We start from the raw sequence: 18003 nt of genomic DNA, 5'->3' as shown, positions 1-18003 counted from the left end.
CCATAGAAAATGAAATTGCTCTAAATTATCTCCTTCACCAACACTGTTGTGTTTGGCACCCAAGCTCCTGTTGTGTGCCTGCTTTTACACCAAGACAACCCTGATTTCATTTTATATATGCACATGCCATATGTACAGATTATGACCATCTGCAGGAACAGCCAGCACAGCAGATGGAAAGGTCCAGCCAGTGCTCCCATTATAAACCACAAAAAAACCCAGTGAAGAAGAAAGCTTTTTGCCCTTTTAAATAGTTTAATGTCATCTTTATATGAACTTACAAACATATTTTCCAGCATTTTTTAGCAAAAATATTTCTGTGTCTGATAATGACAACAATCAGGATATGCCACTGTCATCTGCTGAACTCTTAAGAAATAGTTATAAAAATGTCTAAGCTACAAAATAGTAAAAATATCCTCTAGCAACATAGTGTGGTGGTTATGTAATGTCCTAAACATGCTGCAGTTGATTAGACAAACACTTCTCTTACTTTCTACTGGGTTTTCACATGTAGGCATTTCTCATACCAACAATAGGTAGTTACCAAATAGTGTCATTAGAAAATGACACCCATGAACTTGTCCATGACAGTGCAAGATATGAATTTATCATGAGTGAGTCTGCAGGTGCATGGAGGTGTTTTTGCTTAGGGAACCACCAGTTTGGCCAGGGAAGGAGAGGGGGAAGGTGTGGGGCCAGTCTGAGTCCTCCCCAGCAGGGTCGCCCCGTGTTGAAGGTTGGGCTGTTACTGAGGAGAGCTGTGAAAAAGCTGCACAGAGCAGTTGTGTCTTCAGCCAGACACCAGATTCTCTGATAAACCCTGGTTTGCCCTTTGCTGCCTCCGTGGGGTGATGGCTCATGACTTTGCTGTGATGAGCAGTGGCACTGACTGCCACCCCAAAGCCAGGCCCTCTCCAAGCAGCCAAAACAATCATCACCTCTGTTCAGGTGTGCCTGGCACATAACTCACTCATGCCTCAGCACATGAAACCTCAGTACAAACAGGAATATCTGGTGTTTTAAGTCAAATTGTCTTTCTTTTTTTATTTTTAACTGATTTTCAGAACCTAATGAACTTGCACTAGAAAACCTGTGGCAGAACTGAATCAATCCAGCTTCCAGATACACTTGTCAAGTTCAATTGACAGTGATTTGTTACACTGCCAAAGCAGTCTTTTAGCATTTCCAGTTCTGTGGATTTTGCAGTTTTAATTACAGGCAACTTTGAAAAAAAGCCAGTTTCACAGTGGTGAAATACACTGATGAGCTCATTTACTTTTTCCATTTGCTGGGAGCAGCAGGCAGGACTAGATGGGGAGGTACTGCAACCATAAATCACCTCTAGAATCCCATCCTGGCCTGCTCTGCACTACTGCTTCCTTCTAGGAAGTTCACTATGAGGATCTTTTTGTTGGAGATACTTCACCAGTGGTGCTCAAAGAGAAAATTATCTATTATGAAAAATCTCTCCCTGTTTTCTGCTTACATAATACAAGTTTTAAGCTCTCATTAGCTTGCCTTGCTTGATTAACTTCTAGTAATTATCAGGGACGCCTCCATTGAAACAAGGCAAAACAACATGAGAGAACAATTAATAATCTTTAGGATGGAAACACTGCATAAATTATGAAGGAAGAGCCAAGGTCAGGTCAGGATTTGCTAACCTCAATTTAATTCTGATTCTTTTTCTTTGTATCAGATGCAGCTTAGTTTAGCTGCAAGCCAACCTTCTCCTCATCATGGTATTTTTAAATGTCAGTCCTTTCCCAGCCACTCCTTTCCTTCTTCATACCCTTGACTTCCCACAAACACCTTTTCAGTTCCAAAGTGTGTCTGCTTTCCACTTACACTGATTTTCTCTCTGGAAACCACACAGAAATGTCAAGATATCGCCCTTTTTTCTGTCTTAGGAAATACTTATTTTGCAGGGAGAAAACAACAAAATTTAAATGGTGTTGCATAATACAAAAAGGAAACAACTCCTCACCCAAATTCAGGCTTTACACAGTGAGAGAGTCACCCACAACTTCCCGGGTAGGTGCCAGTGTCTGCTTTTGGTTCAGTCGTTTTTCCAAGTGTAGAAATCCCATTTGCTCAAGAGAGAAAAGAGCTGTTCTTGTGGGGAACAGATACCACTGCACTGAAATGTAGCACAAAGCAGGATGCTGCATGTCCCTAAACCACCTAATGCACTGGCACACTGTGAATAGAACTCTTGCACTCTGCAGAGTCTTGTACATCAGTAGCACAGATTTGGGTCTGACCCCCAACCTTCCTCTCATCAAACGTTTCTACTGGGATACTTCCAGCCAGGTTATCATCACTAACTTGCTGAGCTCTTGAAGAAGTCTGTACTTTCCACAATCATATAAAAATCAAATAGAGAAACTAGTGGGTTTTTTTTGGGTTTTTTTTTTTTTTTTTTTTTCAGATTTTGCATGGTAATTTCTATGACTGGTAAGACATGCACAGGGTAAATTCTATGGATCAGTGGAGTCCTGAAATCTGCTCTTGAGTTGGTGCAGAAATTATGTAAACACCTCACTTCTTAAAAGAACTATACATTAAGCAATTATTTTTTATAAAATATTTAAGGATGTAATGTAAACACAGTATCTTTTCCTCACTGCCAAATGGCTCCAGGATATAGTTAACCTGCTAAGCAAAGCGAGCCAAGTCCTGTGTTCTGTGCTGTGAAGGACTGTGGTCAACACTTGCTTGAAGGGCTGCAGGAGGCAGGCTTTTTTCCCCCCATAAAATCAAAGACATCTATATTATACCACCCTCCCAAAAATTTCAATATCTATTTTAAAAGAAAGGAAGAGACAAGACTTGAAAATGAGAACTCTCTACAGATGGCTTGTGCAACCTGAATTTTACCTCATATGCCCACATTTATGCAATGCAGTGTTGCTGCCTGACTCAGTGAACAGCAAGCCTGCAGAAAGGGGGAAATTATGTAGAATCAGAGCACTGTGTTTCTGCCATTTTCTGACATTTGAGCCTATGACTCTGTAACCTAAAGGACACTCCTAAGCAGAGTTTCTTAGTTTCTAATCCATTAGTAGCTGGATTAGGACAACACAGTTAACTAGACTATTAAAGTGGTAGCAGGAGTGTATGCAGGTGACACAAAGTGTTTCATCCCTGTCTCTCCACCACTGCCCCATCCACCTGATCCCCAGCTTTGGCCTCGGTGTCCCCAGCAGGCTGGGTTTGGTGCCACACCCCTCACCACAGGCTAAATGTCTGTGCAGATGGTTGGATTTGCACCAGAACTGTGTAGAACTCTCCATGTTCTGTGCTGTCCTGGTTGGTATTTCAGGGTGTAAATGCTGTCTTGAAAATGAGTTTATAGAGTTTTAATCTCTATGAACTGTGCTGTTCTGCCTTTCCCATCCTCTTCCTGACACATCACTGAGTCAGGATGAGGCATGGGAGTCAGTCAACTCATGCCAGGTGCCAATTCAGACACCCCTCCAGACACTTAGAGAGAACAACTGGTTTGGGATTGCTCTGCTATCTGCCCATAAAACTCATGTCTAATTTCCTACAAAGAAGTAAAAAATGTAATTAGCCCCAAGAGAGATCTCAGGAGAAAGTGGTTCTGAGCAGGCAGTTCCTGGGTGCCAAGTTAGAGCAGTGTAAATGCCCAAACCTGAGGATGTGCAGGACAAACTGTGGCATATGAGAAGGTGAGCACCTGCTGAGCCCAGGGCTGAAGGCAGTTTTATGCAAAAAGCCAGTTCAAGTGCTGGTGGGAATGCAGCCCTCGTGGCAGAGAGCTGCAGCAGCAAGTGCAGCTCCAGAGCAGGGAAGGCAGGATCAGACTGTGCTGCCCCTCCCAGTCGGAGCTTCCCCCATGGTTTTGTTCCCTTTAAAAGTCCCCATCTGCTGCTGAGCAGAGTGCAGTGGCAGGAGCAAAGGGCAGCTGTATGTCAGGACAGCCAGCTGGGTCCTCTCTGTCCTGGTTTGGGACAGGTATGCAGCTCCCCAATGTCACTTTTAAATTACCCTGCTGTGCTTCTTGCATCTTGCCTCGCTGCTTGGGAGGGACATGCAACCCACACCAGTGCAGTGATTTCTAATTATTATTTAGCATTATCCTTTGAAATACTAAAGGCTTGGCATTTTATTTCCATGCGGTTTCTCCTCCATATTTTTGGGCAGGGATTGTTTATTCTCAGGGTGTGTGCTGTTCCTTATACACTATTATTCTAAACACTTTATCCCTTTTTAAATGTAGGACTGTGAAGGTGCAGTTTGTGAAGAGGGTGATTGAATTTTACATCAACTGTGATTGCTGTGACAGTTGTTTTAAGGATTTAATGCAATCTTTGACCACAATAATTTTTGCTCTTAGCAATAACTCTGTGATAGGATGGCAGATTTGAAATTCTGAACCTATTCTCATCCTAATTTCATCTCTGTAAAGTAGAAAAAAAATACAGTTGCTCTAAACTTCTATTAGACTTAAGTCTGAGTCTCCTGGCTTTAGAAAGATTAGATCACTGTAATTTCCCCACAGCACAATATCAGAATAGAGCTGCTCACTGGAATGGTGACTATTTCAGAGAACCTACAGCTGCACGATGGGCTCCCTCAGGAGCTGAAGTCAGTGAAAGCCCGAGGAAAAAATATTGTTTTACTTTGTACTTGTGAGCCAAAGTAAACTGTAACCCACAGAAAATATCAAAGGAGTGGCAACATGCCAGATTTTGTCTAGAAACTTGCTGTGAGCTTTGTCTCTGAAAATGACCAGAATCACTCATATATTTCTGACTTATATTAGGATAGCACAAAATGCCCTTTCCAGCAGATTGTACCCATACAGGCAGTTTGTGTGACAGGAGCATTTGTTTTGATGCTGATCTGCAAAGCTCCCAAATAGAACTTTGCATTTATTTTCACTTGTCTTATTTATGCTAATGGGATGGCTAAATAAAACCTCCTGGACTTCTTGTGCTATATAGATATAAATGTGTGTGTAGATATTTATGTGTACTGTCTGTAAGGTCCCCTAATCACTGACCTCTCTGTTCTTTAAAACTGCCATTTCTTAAATCTTGTGATCCCAATAGAGTTGCAAGTACCATTTTTTTAGAAACATAAAAAGCCAAATAGCTGTGAAATGATGGTTTCTAAAGAAATATTCTAAAATGTCACATAAGATCATCCATTGGCTAACAAGGAAACAGAAAAATAGTTTTCAAGACACTATTAATTTTTAACCATCTAGGTGTGGTAGGACTTGTGTGAAAGGAGGATGATTGCAAACTCTTTTTGGAAGCTTGTGGCTTTGGTCACTTCACCACAATTATTTACTACAAGAAAACTTTCATAACTGATACCTGAGGTCTCTGGCTCCAACTCTCAGTATAAATGCTACAATAAAGTTCTGATTCATGTGCTGAAAAGCTGCTGTCAGGTTTTCCCTCTGACTCAGGCTTCAGAGAGTAGAAGTCTCCCTGCATTGCATCTCCAGACATCCCAAATGTCTGAAGATTCATTGCCCAAATGAATGTGGGCAAAGATTCATTTGCTCAGTGAATCTTGGGCAAATTCACTGCATATGATGGGAATGTTGTTACCAACCGCTCTGTGACTGCCCCAGTGAATATGCACAAGTTGGGTGTAAAACTTCCTTCACAGAAATGACTTTGCACCCATCAAGGCCAGGAGCAATAGCCAGCCTGATATTTCTACCCTTTTTTCTCTCTCATTACCTTTACAAAGTTAGTTGTTTTTCTGTCATCACTTTTATTTATAGAGTGGCATCAAAAGGAGTATTTACTGCAGAATGAATAGAAAGTATTATTGCTTGTGCAAGATTGAAGAGGTAATGTACATTTCTGTAAAACCTTCTAGGCCTGCATTAATCTTCTTCATTTTTTGATAGGTCTTATTATGCTTATTTATTTTCTTTCTTTCTGTACCCATTTAAATGTTAAATAGAATCTCAGAGGACTAGATAGTATAACTGTGACAGTTAACAGATCTGATTTGAAAGCCAGTCCAAATAAAAAATTATAAATACAAACCAACAAACCATAATTGATACCATCATTTAGCTTTGCTCAAGTTAATCTTGACTTTTTTCCATTTCCTGCATTTGAAAATTGTTGGTATGGAAAAATTATGGTTCCATCAGACTGTTGCAGGAGGTGGTATTTTAAAGGAGAATTTGTTCATGAGCAGAAAAATAACCTGAAATCAGTTTGGGGTTGCTCAGGAGCCAGTCCTGCACCTTTATCCTTCTCCTGCCTCCTCTGAGCTCCTGCTCAGCAGGGTGGGCCTGACACTGAAATACAGCAATGCATCAGTGATCAGGCTGCTCCAGAAGGAAAAAGACAAAAGTTCATAAAATAGCATTTTTGAATTTTAGACACTTCCAGGGAAAAGATTTCATAGAAACTAAAGTTAAAACTTTATTGCGTCTTTGCATTTTGGCAATTTAAACTGTTGTGGTTAATTATAGGCCAGACTCTGCTAAATAACTCATCAGAAAGAGAGGTCAGGCCCAAAAGGTTTTGTTTAAAATGACTGAAACCATCACTAAGAACACTGTCCCAGATGCACCAAAGAGTATAAAATATTTAATGATTTCTAAAACCAAGCTATTTAACAATGAAACCAAGGTGAAAGACTGATTCCCTCGAGCCCCAAACTCTGATTGTCTTGGCAGTCTCTGCCCAGGCTGGTTTTGGTAAGCCAAGAAATACAACTGACTGCAGTCTCCAAAGCCAAAGAGATGAATTCTTTAATCCTATAAACAACTGAAGCAAGGAAATTATGATGATGTTTGATTTTTAGAAAGGAGAACATTGATGGTACATTACTAAATGAATGCTCAGATTTCTGGGACAGTTAAGTATTTGCTTAATGTTTTCTTTAACACACCTAGATACTTTTATTTGGTATAGCATTGCTCTAAACTACTATAAAAATCAATTATTTTTCTCAAAGACATTTGTATGACACTTAGAAGCACAAAACGAGATTAAAGCATTATAAGTACTTAAATCCATTCTGCTTATCTGTGCACAGCAATCCATTCTGTGGTGCTCTACAGGATTTTTCAGTCCTTGAGAAAGATGAGGAAGGCAATGTGGCTAAGCCTAATTAAAAAATGCAAATGGTTTTGCTAAACAAAGATGTCATGTGAAAATACTCCATAGTAGTGACTGTGAGATTGATTGGACTCAAATTCCACCTGCCCTGCGTCTCTGGGGGGTCAGGATGAGCAGGTATTACCAAGGTGTGAGTGGAGCTATCAGCAGAAAGTCAATTTTGTATTATACAGCTGATACAGGCTGTCAGATCAGCAGCTAAAACACCCATGACTGGAACAGCCTATTTGGGTTTGAGTTTTTAAACTGAGCTAGTTCTTCTTTCTGGCCTCCACTACTCTAATTATACTTATTATTAGAGTACATTATTAGAGTAACATTATAATACATAATATGGTCCCCTCCATTTTTTTAAGTAAAATGTTAGTATGCATCATAGTTCAGACCACGTATGCCATTTTTGCCCTGTTTTTCACACACTGGGGCAGGGCTGCTGTGTTTATTTTGCAGTCTCCCAGGCTTAGGTGCCTTTTGGTCTGGACTACACTGGGGGAAGAAGGACTGGGGAGGTGGCATTTTGCAGGGCAGCAGGGAAAACCAGCAGCTCCGTGGTTGCCACACCTTATGAAACTCTTCCTGATAGATCTCTACTCAAAGCTTTCTGTGAAGGGATTTCAGGACTGTACCCAGTAGATGAGAAACTGCTGTCTCTAGATGCAAAACAGGCTCTGTGTCTTCTCTGATTAAAAAATTCTTTACTGAAAGCAGATCATTCTGTAAGTTCTCTGCTTTTCAGAGGATGGGCTGAGAAGGAAGGAAGCACACAGGTCTGATGATAGCTTTTGATTGAGCTCAGTTGTTTGTTAAATATGCACTATAAGAAATTAGGACTGTAAAATCTAACTGCTCTGGATAATTTCCTCAGCTCTTCCTTTTCTTCACCGGGCCCATCCTGGCCTCACTCCTTCTTCTTGCTTCCTGCCTCATAAAATTACATTTTTAAACCAAGACCTCATGTTCTCTCCCCTTAAAAAGGATTGTTTCATCCTTCCATTAAGAGAATTTACATTCAGCATACATTCACCTACAGCTGACCACTGTTACAAGCAACAGAAATTACAGCTTTGTGATGGATACAGTTTGGTGACAGTGATGGTTTCTGTCATTTTTAACCAAACCTTTTGGGACTGACCCCTGTTTCTGCTGCAGTAGGTGTGCACATCATCTGTCTGCTCATGCATGCTCTACAAATTGCAGGGCAGCTCTGCCCCAGCTGTTGGACAGGTTATTAATAGGTAGAGCTCTGAGGCAGCAAGATTACTTGAAAAAGAAGGAATGGTACAGGTTCTTGCGCTTATGAATCAGTCTGGAAAACAGCTGGCTGTCAGACTGCTGAGATTGGAAAAGTCTGCTTATCTGTGTATTAGCATCTTAAGGTTAACTTTTCAGCATGTTGACATGTAAGCTCTGCCACTTTCCTCTCAGAAAACTTTATTAAAGTGCAGCTCTGTCTGGTTTCTCTGTGGTATAAAGAAGGTTTAAGTTCACACCCTTACAATTTCTCAGTTTCATCTGTATTCATGAAAGCTGTAGGAACTCTGGCTCTGGAACCTCTGGCCTATTGTCAAATTAGACAGATAGCATCCAGGGAGCTCAAAAGTGACTATTTCCCTTGAGCCTGAAATTATTTCTGTTGGTAAACAGGCAACCAGAAACTCTAATCATGCATTTTTACAGAGGCTGTAATCCTAGGTGTTCTCTTGATTCTTTAAAAAAAACTTAATCAAATTAAGTTAAATATAATTCAACTAGTTTGTCAAATTATTTTTATTCACACAAACCCAAAGCTGCTTTGGGAGAATGTTTTGCCTAATCACATTATTTTTGAACAGATTTAGAGAGATCAGTTGAGATCTGTTTTACTGGGTTTCAGAATCCAGTATGAAATAGCAAAGCTAAATAATTTCCTCTCACAGAGTTCTTCAAGCTTTGAGGGAACTAAAAACCAAAAAGGGTGCAGGGTAGATGTGTAGCTTTGGAAGGACATTGCTTACTCAAATACACTGTTCAAGAAGCAAATGGGGAGGTTCTTTGCACTCTCACAGTAAATAAAGTGATTTTAACTGGGAAAATTAATTTTGGTGGATTTGATTCTAACTCTTCCCAGATACCTAGAAAAATTACTTTAAAAATATGACTACCCACATTTTCATACTGTCAGTTTAAAAGAGCATGGAATATCTCAATTGAACATCTGCTGCAATCTGGAGGAAGCGTCCATAACGTCAGAATTATTGAATCAATCCCCAATCCCTGTGTGTCAGACAGAAGTACCTGTACTTCTGCACACTCATTCATTCTCACATGCCCTGCATTCCCAGAGCCAGATCATGGAGCTGCTGTAATCACAGATGTTTTTGTACTAAATTACATAGCAGCTGACAGAAATAAAGATCTGTCCATGAGTCAGCTGGATTATTAACTTTATCATTACCATTTTAAGCTCTGAAATAAAAAAGAAAAAAAAAGTTGTTTGTTCTCTATACTTAGTTGCATACACAGATGGACGAAAAAATACCTGAATAACACTTCTGAGGGGTTTAGAGCAAACCCCTGAAGTACAACAAGAATCTTCTAGCTTTCAATTTCTGGCATCTGAAATAGTAAAGCTGGGAATAAGAAAGGTGTTCTGGTCTGAACTTCTTCCCTAGACAAGCTTCTACCAGGAAAACATCTGCCTTCTTCATGGTCATCTTAAATCTGCAGGTCTAGACTCATCCTACAGAAAGGAGAACTCCTACAGTGATGATTAAAGTCTGGGTTTCTGTAGCTCCCAGTCTCTTTGCAGAAGACCAAGATGAGAAGTCTTGGCATCTACTTGAGGATTGAATTGGATCTTTTTGGAAAAGGAGCTGGAAATCTCAGCCTGTGCTAGATTCCTGCAGTACTGTAAGGAGTGGTGTTTGTGGTCATTTCAGTGACACTGAAATGTGTGGTGATTTCTGTTTGTTCTTGAACTTAGAGCTGTTGTATGGACAGCTGCAGAGCATCTTTCAGGGCACATGGACACATCCTTTGTACAAGGTCCTGGCAGAAGCTCTTTGGAGATCACCTTTGGCAAACACTCAGCTGCAGTTAGGTGCAACCCACAGTGCAAGCCAAGGTTCATGCTGAGAGCACAAAACTGTGCAGAAGAACATCCACCCTGGTATGCTCTTCAAGTTCTCACCCTGCCATGGGGCCCCTGTGTTTATCTGTGTGATAAACAAGGGCTCTGCTGCCACAGCCAGAGCAGCCCCAGCTGCAGCAGAGCCCTCAGACACCCTGCCTGGGGCACACAGCTCCTGCACCCACTCAGGAACACTCACACATTCCTCAGCTATGTAAATACATCACTGTGCAGTCACACACAGGCACTAACGACGAGGAAATGAGGATTAGCTGAAGCAGGGATGCGCACGTGACTTTCTTTTGCATATGGTTTCATAATGCCCAAAGTGTCATCTTCATTCATCTTCCTTCTGCTTTTATAGGAGGCTTTAAAATGCCTTCATGCAGAGCAGTGAGGCGTGTGACACTGCCATTAAAAAGCATGTAATGGAAAAGACACTTTCCTATAATTTCTGGGAAAGAGAGATCTCAACCATTAACAAACTACCAGCTGAAATGTGTGGGTTTCAGGTAATATTCTTCAGAATGTTCCTTCAGTGTTCTCCCACTTTTTTTAATCATTACTATTATTTTGCCTCCTATTACTCCACCTCAGAGTAGTTTTGGGAAGCAGGAAAGATTTTGTTTCATTTCTTGCTATTAAATTGGTGTGCTGTCTTGGGTAACTCCTAAAAAGTGTCTCCTTTTCCTGAGCATACAGACATGTATCTACTGAAGAAGTTTATATAAAATGTATATAGTATATAGTGCTTTAAGGACTTATATAATTTTGTGAATATCTACAATGTTATCAGAAATAAGGAAACTAAAAATTGCCAGTTGTTGCTTTTCTGTTGTGGGTATTCGTTTTTAGATTACAATTTCCTTTCCTCCACTGAACAAATTCTGGTGACTTGTTTTCACTGCCATTGGCTCTCATCACTTCTTTTTGGGGTCATTAGCAGTTATCACTAATATGCAGAATGCACAGTTACAGTAGATAGGAGACTGGGAATGGTATAAGAGATGTAGCTCTCTCCTCCATGCACAGTAAAATTTGACCTTTTATATTTGAATGGTTAAAGAAGATCTTGAGCTGGAATATGTCTTATATGAGGTGTTTGAAATAGCCTGATAGTGACTCAGAATTTAAAAAAAAAGTTTCTGGAAGACAGAGCTAATCATCCATTAGCATTTGGATGCAATGCTTGTCTCACATTAATTTCCATGCTTGCCAAAATGATTCTGGCAGAGGAACCAGCTGTGAAATGTAGAAATTAAAATATTAGTTTGGAAGTACTAGATATGCCCTGTAGCTACTTGCAAAAGGATTTGCATGAATGAAAATGTGAGGTAGCAGTATCATACAGGTGGGAGAATTTCTGTGCCCCCTTTTCTCCTTGTGCCCCCTGCTTTCTGTGCTGAGCAGGATGTCACATCTATGGGACATCTTGGGCCAGCTGGGGTCTGCTGTCCCAGCCTGCTGTGCACCCCAGTGAACTCACTGCTGGGGGCAGCACACAAGCCCTGCTCAGGAATAGCAAAAACATTTCTCTGTTCATTCCCTGTGTTCAGCAGAAATACAGAATATAGCTCCACACCAGCCACTGTGAAGAAAATTACCTCCAGCCCGGCACACAGTTATAACCTCAGAGTATGAAGCAGCTCAGGCCCATCTTCTGTACTACAAATAACTCCAAAGGCTTCATGGCAGGTATCCCTCAGTGGGATACAGCAGTACCTTCCTTATCTCACCAAAGTCAGATCAGGCTGCCATCAAAAAAATCCATTTGTGTCAAAGTAGGACCATGGTGCTCTCCTGGCAGTTTCTCTGCCCAAAATTACAACAGGATTCAAGGCAGGTTGGGGAAACATCAACTTGAAGCTCTGAGCCTTCCTTCTGTTGTATGGTCCTTTGCATGATTAGAGAGGCAATTTCCATCTTTAGCTGTGAATAGAGGAAGTCTTTCTCCCATTCTTGCCCTATATTTTCATTGGGATGGTGACAAAAGCCACATTACTCCCTTCAGTTTCCATGTAAAAACCTCTCCTGTGAGCTGCACAACTGCTATGTAACATGACATGAGGGTTCCAACCATTCTCCTTGCAGGCCCTAATAGAATGTTTCCAAAAGCAGGCAGCTAGTGCATCTCCTGTGAGTCACCCAAATTCACCTAAATAAGGCCCTGACATGACTCTCCCTTGTCTCCCCAGCCCAGCCACAATTCTCTTTCTGGTACACCTTGTATGTTGTCAGAAGGATGTGTTATACTGCTCTCCTTCTAACATTTTTAGCGGTAATGAATTTGAAATTTAGTCCAAATTATTCTTCAGAAGGTGCTTATCTCAAATGACTTGGTGGATTTTTGGTTCTTGATATTTTAGAGCCTATCCCTACTTTAATGGCTGGACTGCATTAATGAATCTTCCTGAGTTATCTCTTCATAAGCCACTGCTTCAAAAACAGCTGTGAATATTTTCTTCCCATTAAAGCTTATTCCTTTGGGTTTGATGTAATTAATTGCCACTTAAGACTTAGTGAAAATATTCCAATAAATATTTATGCCACATGCACCATCTCCTCTCTCCAGTGCCCTGTATACTTAATGTTTAACAAATTTCTGCAAACCTTAGCCTGCAATTTATGTTAGAGAGAGACTGTGGTTGTAACAGCAGCACAATCACAGATGTCCACTCTGGAGGTAGCACAAGAATCTCATTTCTTGATAAAGCAGGTCGTGGAAAATATGCCAGAGTGGAATGCTGGAGAGGATACAGCTGCAATACCATGCCTGATCCTCCCAGTGCTTATTTACAGCTTTGTCAGAGTAGGGTTAAGCATCTGCTTAAGGACAGACAGAAAACCACTGCAGTGTGAGACTGTCACAGAAGGACAGGAAAGAAGATGGCATATCTAGACAGATGATTAAAGAGTGTCCCAAGTCTAAAGTTACAGGAAAGAGAAGAAAATCTATTGTCAACCTTTCACACTCTGAAATTCATGAGGCTGTGAATTTGACTGCTGTATGATACATGTGTGGTACTGAAAATGTGGAAATGCAACCCTTTAAGAGCATATTTGAATTCTGTCTTAACATTAGCTCATATGTGAAGATATATTTTTCAGAGCCAAGTACATACAAGAGCAGAAAGTGAAACATATTTTACAGATTATACAAGTAATCTTTTCAGTGGTCTTTGAAGCGAGTGCTCAGTCTGCCTGCACTGTGCTCCATAAGGCAGAGAGCAATTGGTGGAGAGGAGGGGTTTTGTTTCCCTGTGCAAGCCAGGGGGGGCTCTCTGGAAGGTTCAGTTCCTTACCACAGCAGCATGAACACCCACACATGCCTGAGACAGGACTACAACTCACTGCCAGGATTTAGCCTGCTGCTGTTGGTTCCTGCACCTTGGCAGGATGTAATTAAGGTGTCATCAAGCTGAATAGGAAGATGAGACTTAAGCCTAAAAATATCCCCAGTAATTATGGTTTAGATCTGGAAAGCAATGGATGGATTTTGATTTCTGAAAGAGACAATGCTGTTCCTGAAGATGTTTGAGTAATTATGGAGTAAAAGGTAAAATAAACAGCCTTGTAATTCCCTGTCTGTAACAGTGCTGAGGTGTGCAAGCAATCTCATGAGGGAGGAAAAAGGTCTTAGTACATAGGTCTGGTGGTTTTAGGGCTTTGCTATGTTTGCTAGCAAATGTAAAACAGGGCTTTGCTATGTTTCCTAGCAAATGTAAAACTTCATTCAAACACAATAAAACAAAGCACCTGTTTCAGCTGTGCATGGTCACTATTCAGGAACACACAGAGCTTTGTTTTAAAACAAGCCAACAAACAAAAAACTCCTCCTTTGAGATTCAAGACTAAACTTCTGTATTTGCCTGTGTAAAAAGCCTTGCTGACTAGTACTAGCCTGGGGAATAATCCTTCTTTCTGAGCCCCTGTAAGATTACACCATCACTCTTCAGTGAGACCATGCTCTCATTCCCTGGACACTCTGAAGAACATATTGGATAAATGGACCCTGACTAAGGGATAGAAAACGTCCCTGACACAGTGTCTGCACTATTGTTAGCAAGTTACCTGAAAGTAATCTAGTATCAAAGACTGATGAAAAAAAAAATAAAATCTGTGTATTTCTACCTAAAATCCAAAGATATGTAGTGCCATATCTTTAAAAACACTTGGGTGAAGAAAAGAATGAAACCACTCATAATATACTTTATTTCAAGTGAAAACTGCTGTCCTTTATTTCATCAAAATGCACCTTGCCAAAGATTTTTCCTTCCTGCATATGTTATCATTCAGTTTGGAATAACTTGTGGTAGCTGTTTCCTGGATGTTTTTGTTCCATTCCTTGGTGAGCAATGGCATTTATCTGACAATATGGTTCAATCTGACAAGATGATTCAAGGAAGACTTGGCTAGAAAGACTAATTTCTTAATTTCATAGTTACTTTTCTCTCTGAATTGATTTACTGCACATTTGTACAAGTGCCAGGGCAGTAAATGAGATGAAGCAGGAGCTGGAGGAGGAGGTGATACCACAGAAGCCCTGATTTGACCAGCTCAAATTAGTGCATAGGGGCATCCTTAACCTCCTCCTGAAGTTGTTTGAAAGCTTGATGGCCAAACTGCAATGAAGGTGAAAATGCTGAAATACCTGGTTAGGAGAGCAAAGCCATGTGGTTGCAAGGCAAGCTCTGAAAATCCAGCCACTCTGATAGCAAAAGGACATTCTTCACTATGTCAGCTAATAGAGACACCACAGGCCATGTGGTCCATCATCACATCACCTGCTTGGTTTGGTAACAATCTGGTTTTTCTCTCCCTTGTCACTCACTAAAGTAAGCATTGCTTCCCCTCTTTGCAAAGCTCAAGTTTGTCTCCTAGGCTGGATATGTTCTCCTGCACTAAACCAACCAATTTAACTAACCCTAAACTGTAATTCTTCCTCCTTCTGTGCTGCAGATGGATTAGGGTTTTTCCATGTGGCATTAGCCCACGCCGTGGCTGTGCTGCCTCCACTGTCCCACTCCCCCAGTCATGCTGCCCTCCACTCTCCCTTGTGCTTCCACCATCACCATCAGACCACTTCCCAGGAAGTGCCAGGGGCACAGGAGAGCAGCCAACAATTAGAAAGGAGTGTGTTTAACCAGGACTTAATTTGACTGAAGTTTGGGCTGCTGGCCTTGTCCTTTCCCTCTGCCTGCATTACTTACATCCCTGTGTGGAGCATTCTGGAGTGAGCATTTTTGTAGTTACAGAGTAGGAGCACTTGCAAATGGAAAAGCTGCTGGACTATTTCAAGAATGTTTCAAAACCTTTAACACTTTATTGAAACTGTTCTCTCATCCATCTGCCGGCAAATCCAGTTTTTTTCTGAGCTTTAAGGAGATATAAAACAATTTAAAATGAGCCCTTGTCACATCCTGACTCTTCAAAAAGTTTTATCTTCTTATGCTAAAGTAAGAAATGAGCACTGTTTCTAAGTGCTTTGTTTTAATTGAAAGGCAGGTATTTTCCACCTTCCATATTGCCATTTAGGGGTGTAGCTTCTGCTTCTCCAAGATATTTGCCAGGAAGTTTGCAGGATTTCTGCCAGTCTGGAAATCCACTGCCCCTCTCACAAAGGCACACTGCTTGGGAAGGAAAGGTTCTGCCTGCCTGCATCAGTGGTTCTCAAGGACAGTTCTCTGTTAGGCTCTGTGCAGTGGGAATGTCTTTCTCCCTGTCTGTGTTGGGACAGGATGGGCATGCAAAGAGCAGTGGGGTGTGATGATTTTGTGGGGAGATCATTGGAGCCTGGGTCCATTTTGAGAGAAGTTTTTTTTTTTTTTCAGTGTAAATATAATTTCTAATGGCTTTTTGCTGGCCTGGAGCATGAAAGGTCAGAGAATATCTTGAAAATTCACTTATAAGCATCTTGAACCAAATGAGTGTCAAATATCTTATAGGACCATTTTTTTTTTCTTAATTTAGTTTTGTATCCTGCTCTTTTCCTAAATAATACTTTAATGACTACGTGTTAAATCTTACCAACTGCTAAGATAAAGTCATCATTGACATTTCTGTGTGCAAGATGAAGAGACTGTGCTTTAGGATGGTCCAATGCTAGAAGAGAACTATAAGTCATCTAATTAAGCAAGAATTTAGATTTCTTAACTTGTACTAACATAAGCCAACCACAAATATTCAGCACTGATAATTAATCTAGATATTTGGGGAGAAATTAGGGACAAAGTATCTATTAGTTTTCTCTTTTCCAATAAGGTCTTCATCAAAGCATGTCCAAAGCAGGAAACATTTGTTATCGATCCAGAGAAAGAAAGCTGGCAATACTGGAGTAAGAAAAAGTATCTATTTTTATGTGAAACTACTTTTATGAGATCACTCCGCGAGGGTAAGAAGAATGTGACATTACAGAAATTTTAATTGCATTTATACATCACCATGTGGATCTTATGCATTTTTATTCTATTTGGTGGATTTTGATTAAGTTCTCATTCAGTAGAAACAATCAAAACAAGACATCTATAATTAAACTACTTTCAAAATACTACCTGATTATATTAACAGGAAACTAGGTATCCTAATCTCAGTGGTAAACTGCTGCTAAACAGTACCACTGTTAACTGAAGTAAGTTTAATGAAATGTTTACCAATTAGACAAATATTCTCCAAAGAGGAAAAAAGCACTTATAATATTAGTGTAGAGGAAAAAGCTCCTTAAGGTACTTTAACCTTTTAAATCAGACAGCATGGCAAAATCAGAAAAGGTTGCCTGAAATAAGGACGCTAGCACGGCATAATCTTTCTACAACAACTTATCATTGCTTGGTATGCCCAATCTATCAGAGATAAATATAATTTCCTCTAAGATTCTACAGAAAATTAAGCAAAAAGTCAAAAGCTCAACAGGTAAAAAAGCAAGCCAGAATTAATTCTTACATTATTATTTGAGGTAGTAATTTCCTCTGAGAAAATAAGCCTAATTTTTAGGATATTAAGTACTAAATAGTAAAATTAGGTGACTATAGTCAGTATGTTTTACATTAAAAGTAATCCCTTCCTGTATAAAAAACGAGGATACCACTGGTTATCTGCCTGAGGAACCTGCTCTGGTTGAGGAAGTGTTCAGGTTCTCAAATTGCAAGGTTGTTCACTTGCACACTGGGACTAGGTGTTGTATTTTGCTCACTCTGTCTTGTGATAGAGCAGCGCCGGGTATGACTGAGTTAAGCCCAGTAACCTCTGGCCATATTCCTAAATCCCAGGGCTGCAGTGACACTGCTGTGTCCCTCCCGCTGCCCTCAGGCACTCTGTGTCACCCCGGGCAGGACACGAATGGTCCATGGATGGAGATTCAGTGTCCTGGCAGCTGCAGTCCGGACTCATCAGCTGGAGCTCAAATCCCTGGCCTTGAGGGAATCCCAGCAGGCTCCAGGAGAACCATCAGCTGGTATTTAGGTTGTGTGAAGCACAAGCAGTGCTGGGAACCTTTTACCTGAGATAAAGCTAATCTTTCCTAAAGCCCTACTTTGCTCACTGAGACCAGGGAATAGTATTCCAATAGGATTCTGGGGAAACATTGGCTCTTCTGACCCCTCCATCAAGTAAAAAACCATTAAAAACATAGCCATGTATTTCCATCCAGTTTCATGTAGATAGTTTATAAAGCAACATAATTCCTATTTCTTCATGCACATTGTTAAACAAAAACTGATCTTTATGGCATTATAACCCACAATAATGAGATTGAAATTTAATTTC

General features: G+C 40.5%; 1 protein-coding gene across 2 annotated transcripts in view; it reads right to left on the bottom strand.

The window, feature by feature from the left end:
• The window catches only part of SPHKAP (SPHK1 interactor, AKAP domain containing), a 63436-nt gene that overhangs the window by 21617 nt on the left and 23816 nt on the right, over positions 1-18003 (bottom strand). The gene's annotated exons all lie outside the window — the stretch shown is intronic.

This window comes from Ammospiza nelsoni, chromosome 10 (assembly GCF_027579445.1).
Source record: "Ammospiza nelsoni isolate bAmmNel1 chromosome 10, bAmmNel1.pri, whole genome shotgun sequence".
Classification (NCBI taxonomy): Eukaryota; Metazoa; Chordata; class Aves; order Passeriformes; family Passerellidae; genus Ammospiza; species Ammospiza nelsoni.
Note: the sequence above shows the minus strand (reverse complement) of the source record. Positions and strands in the feature narration are given on the sequence as shown.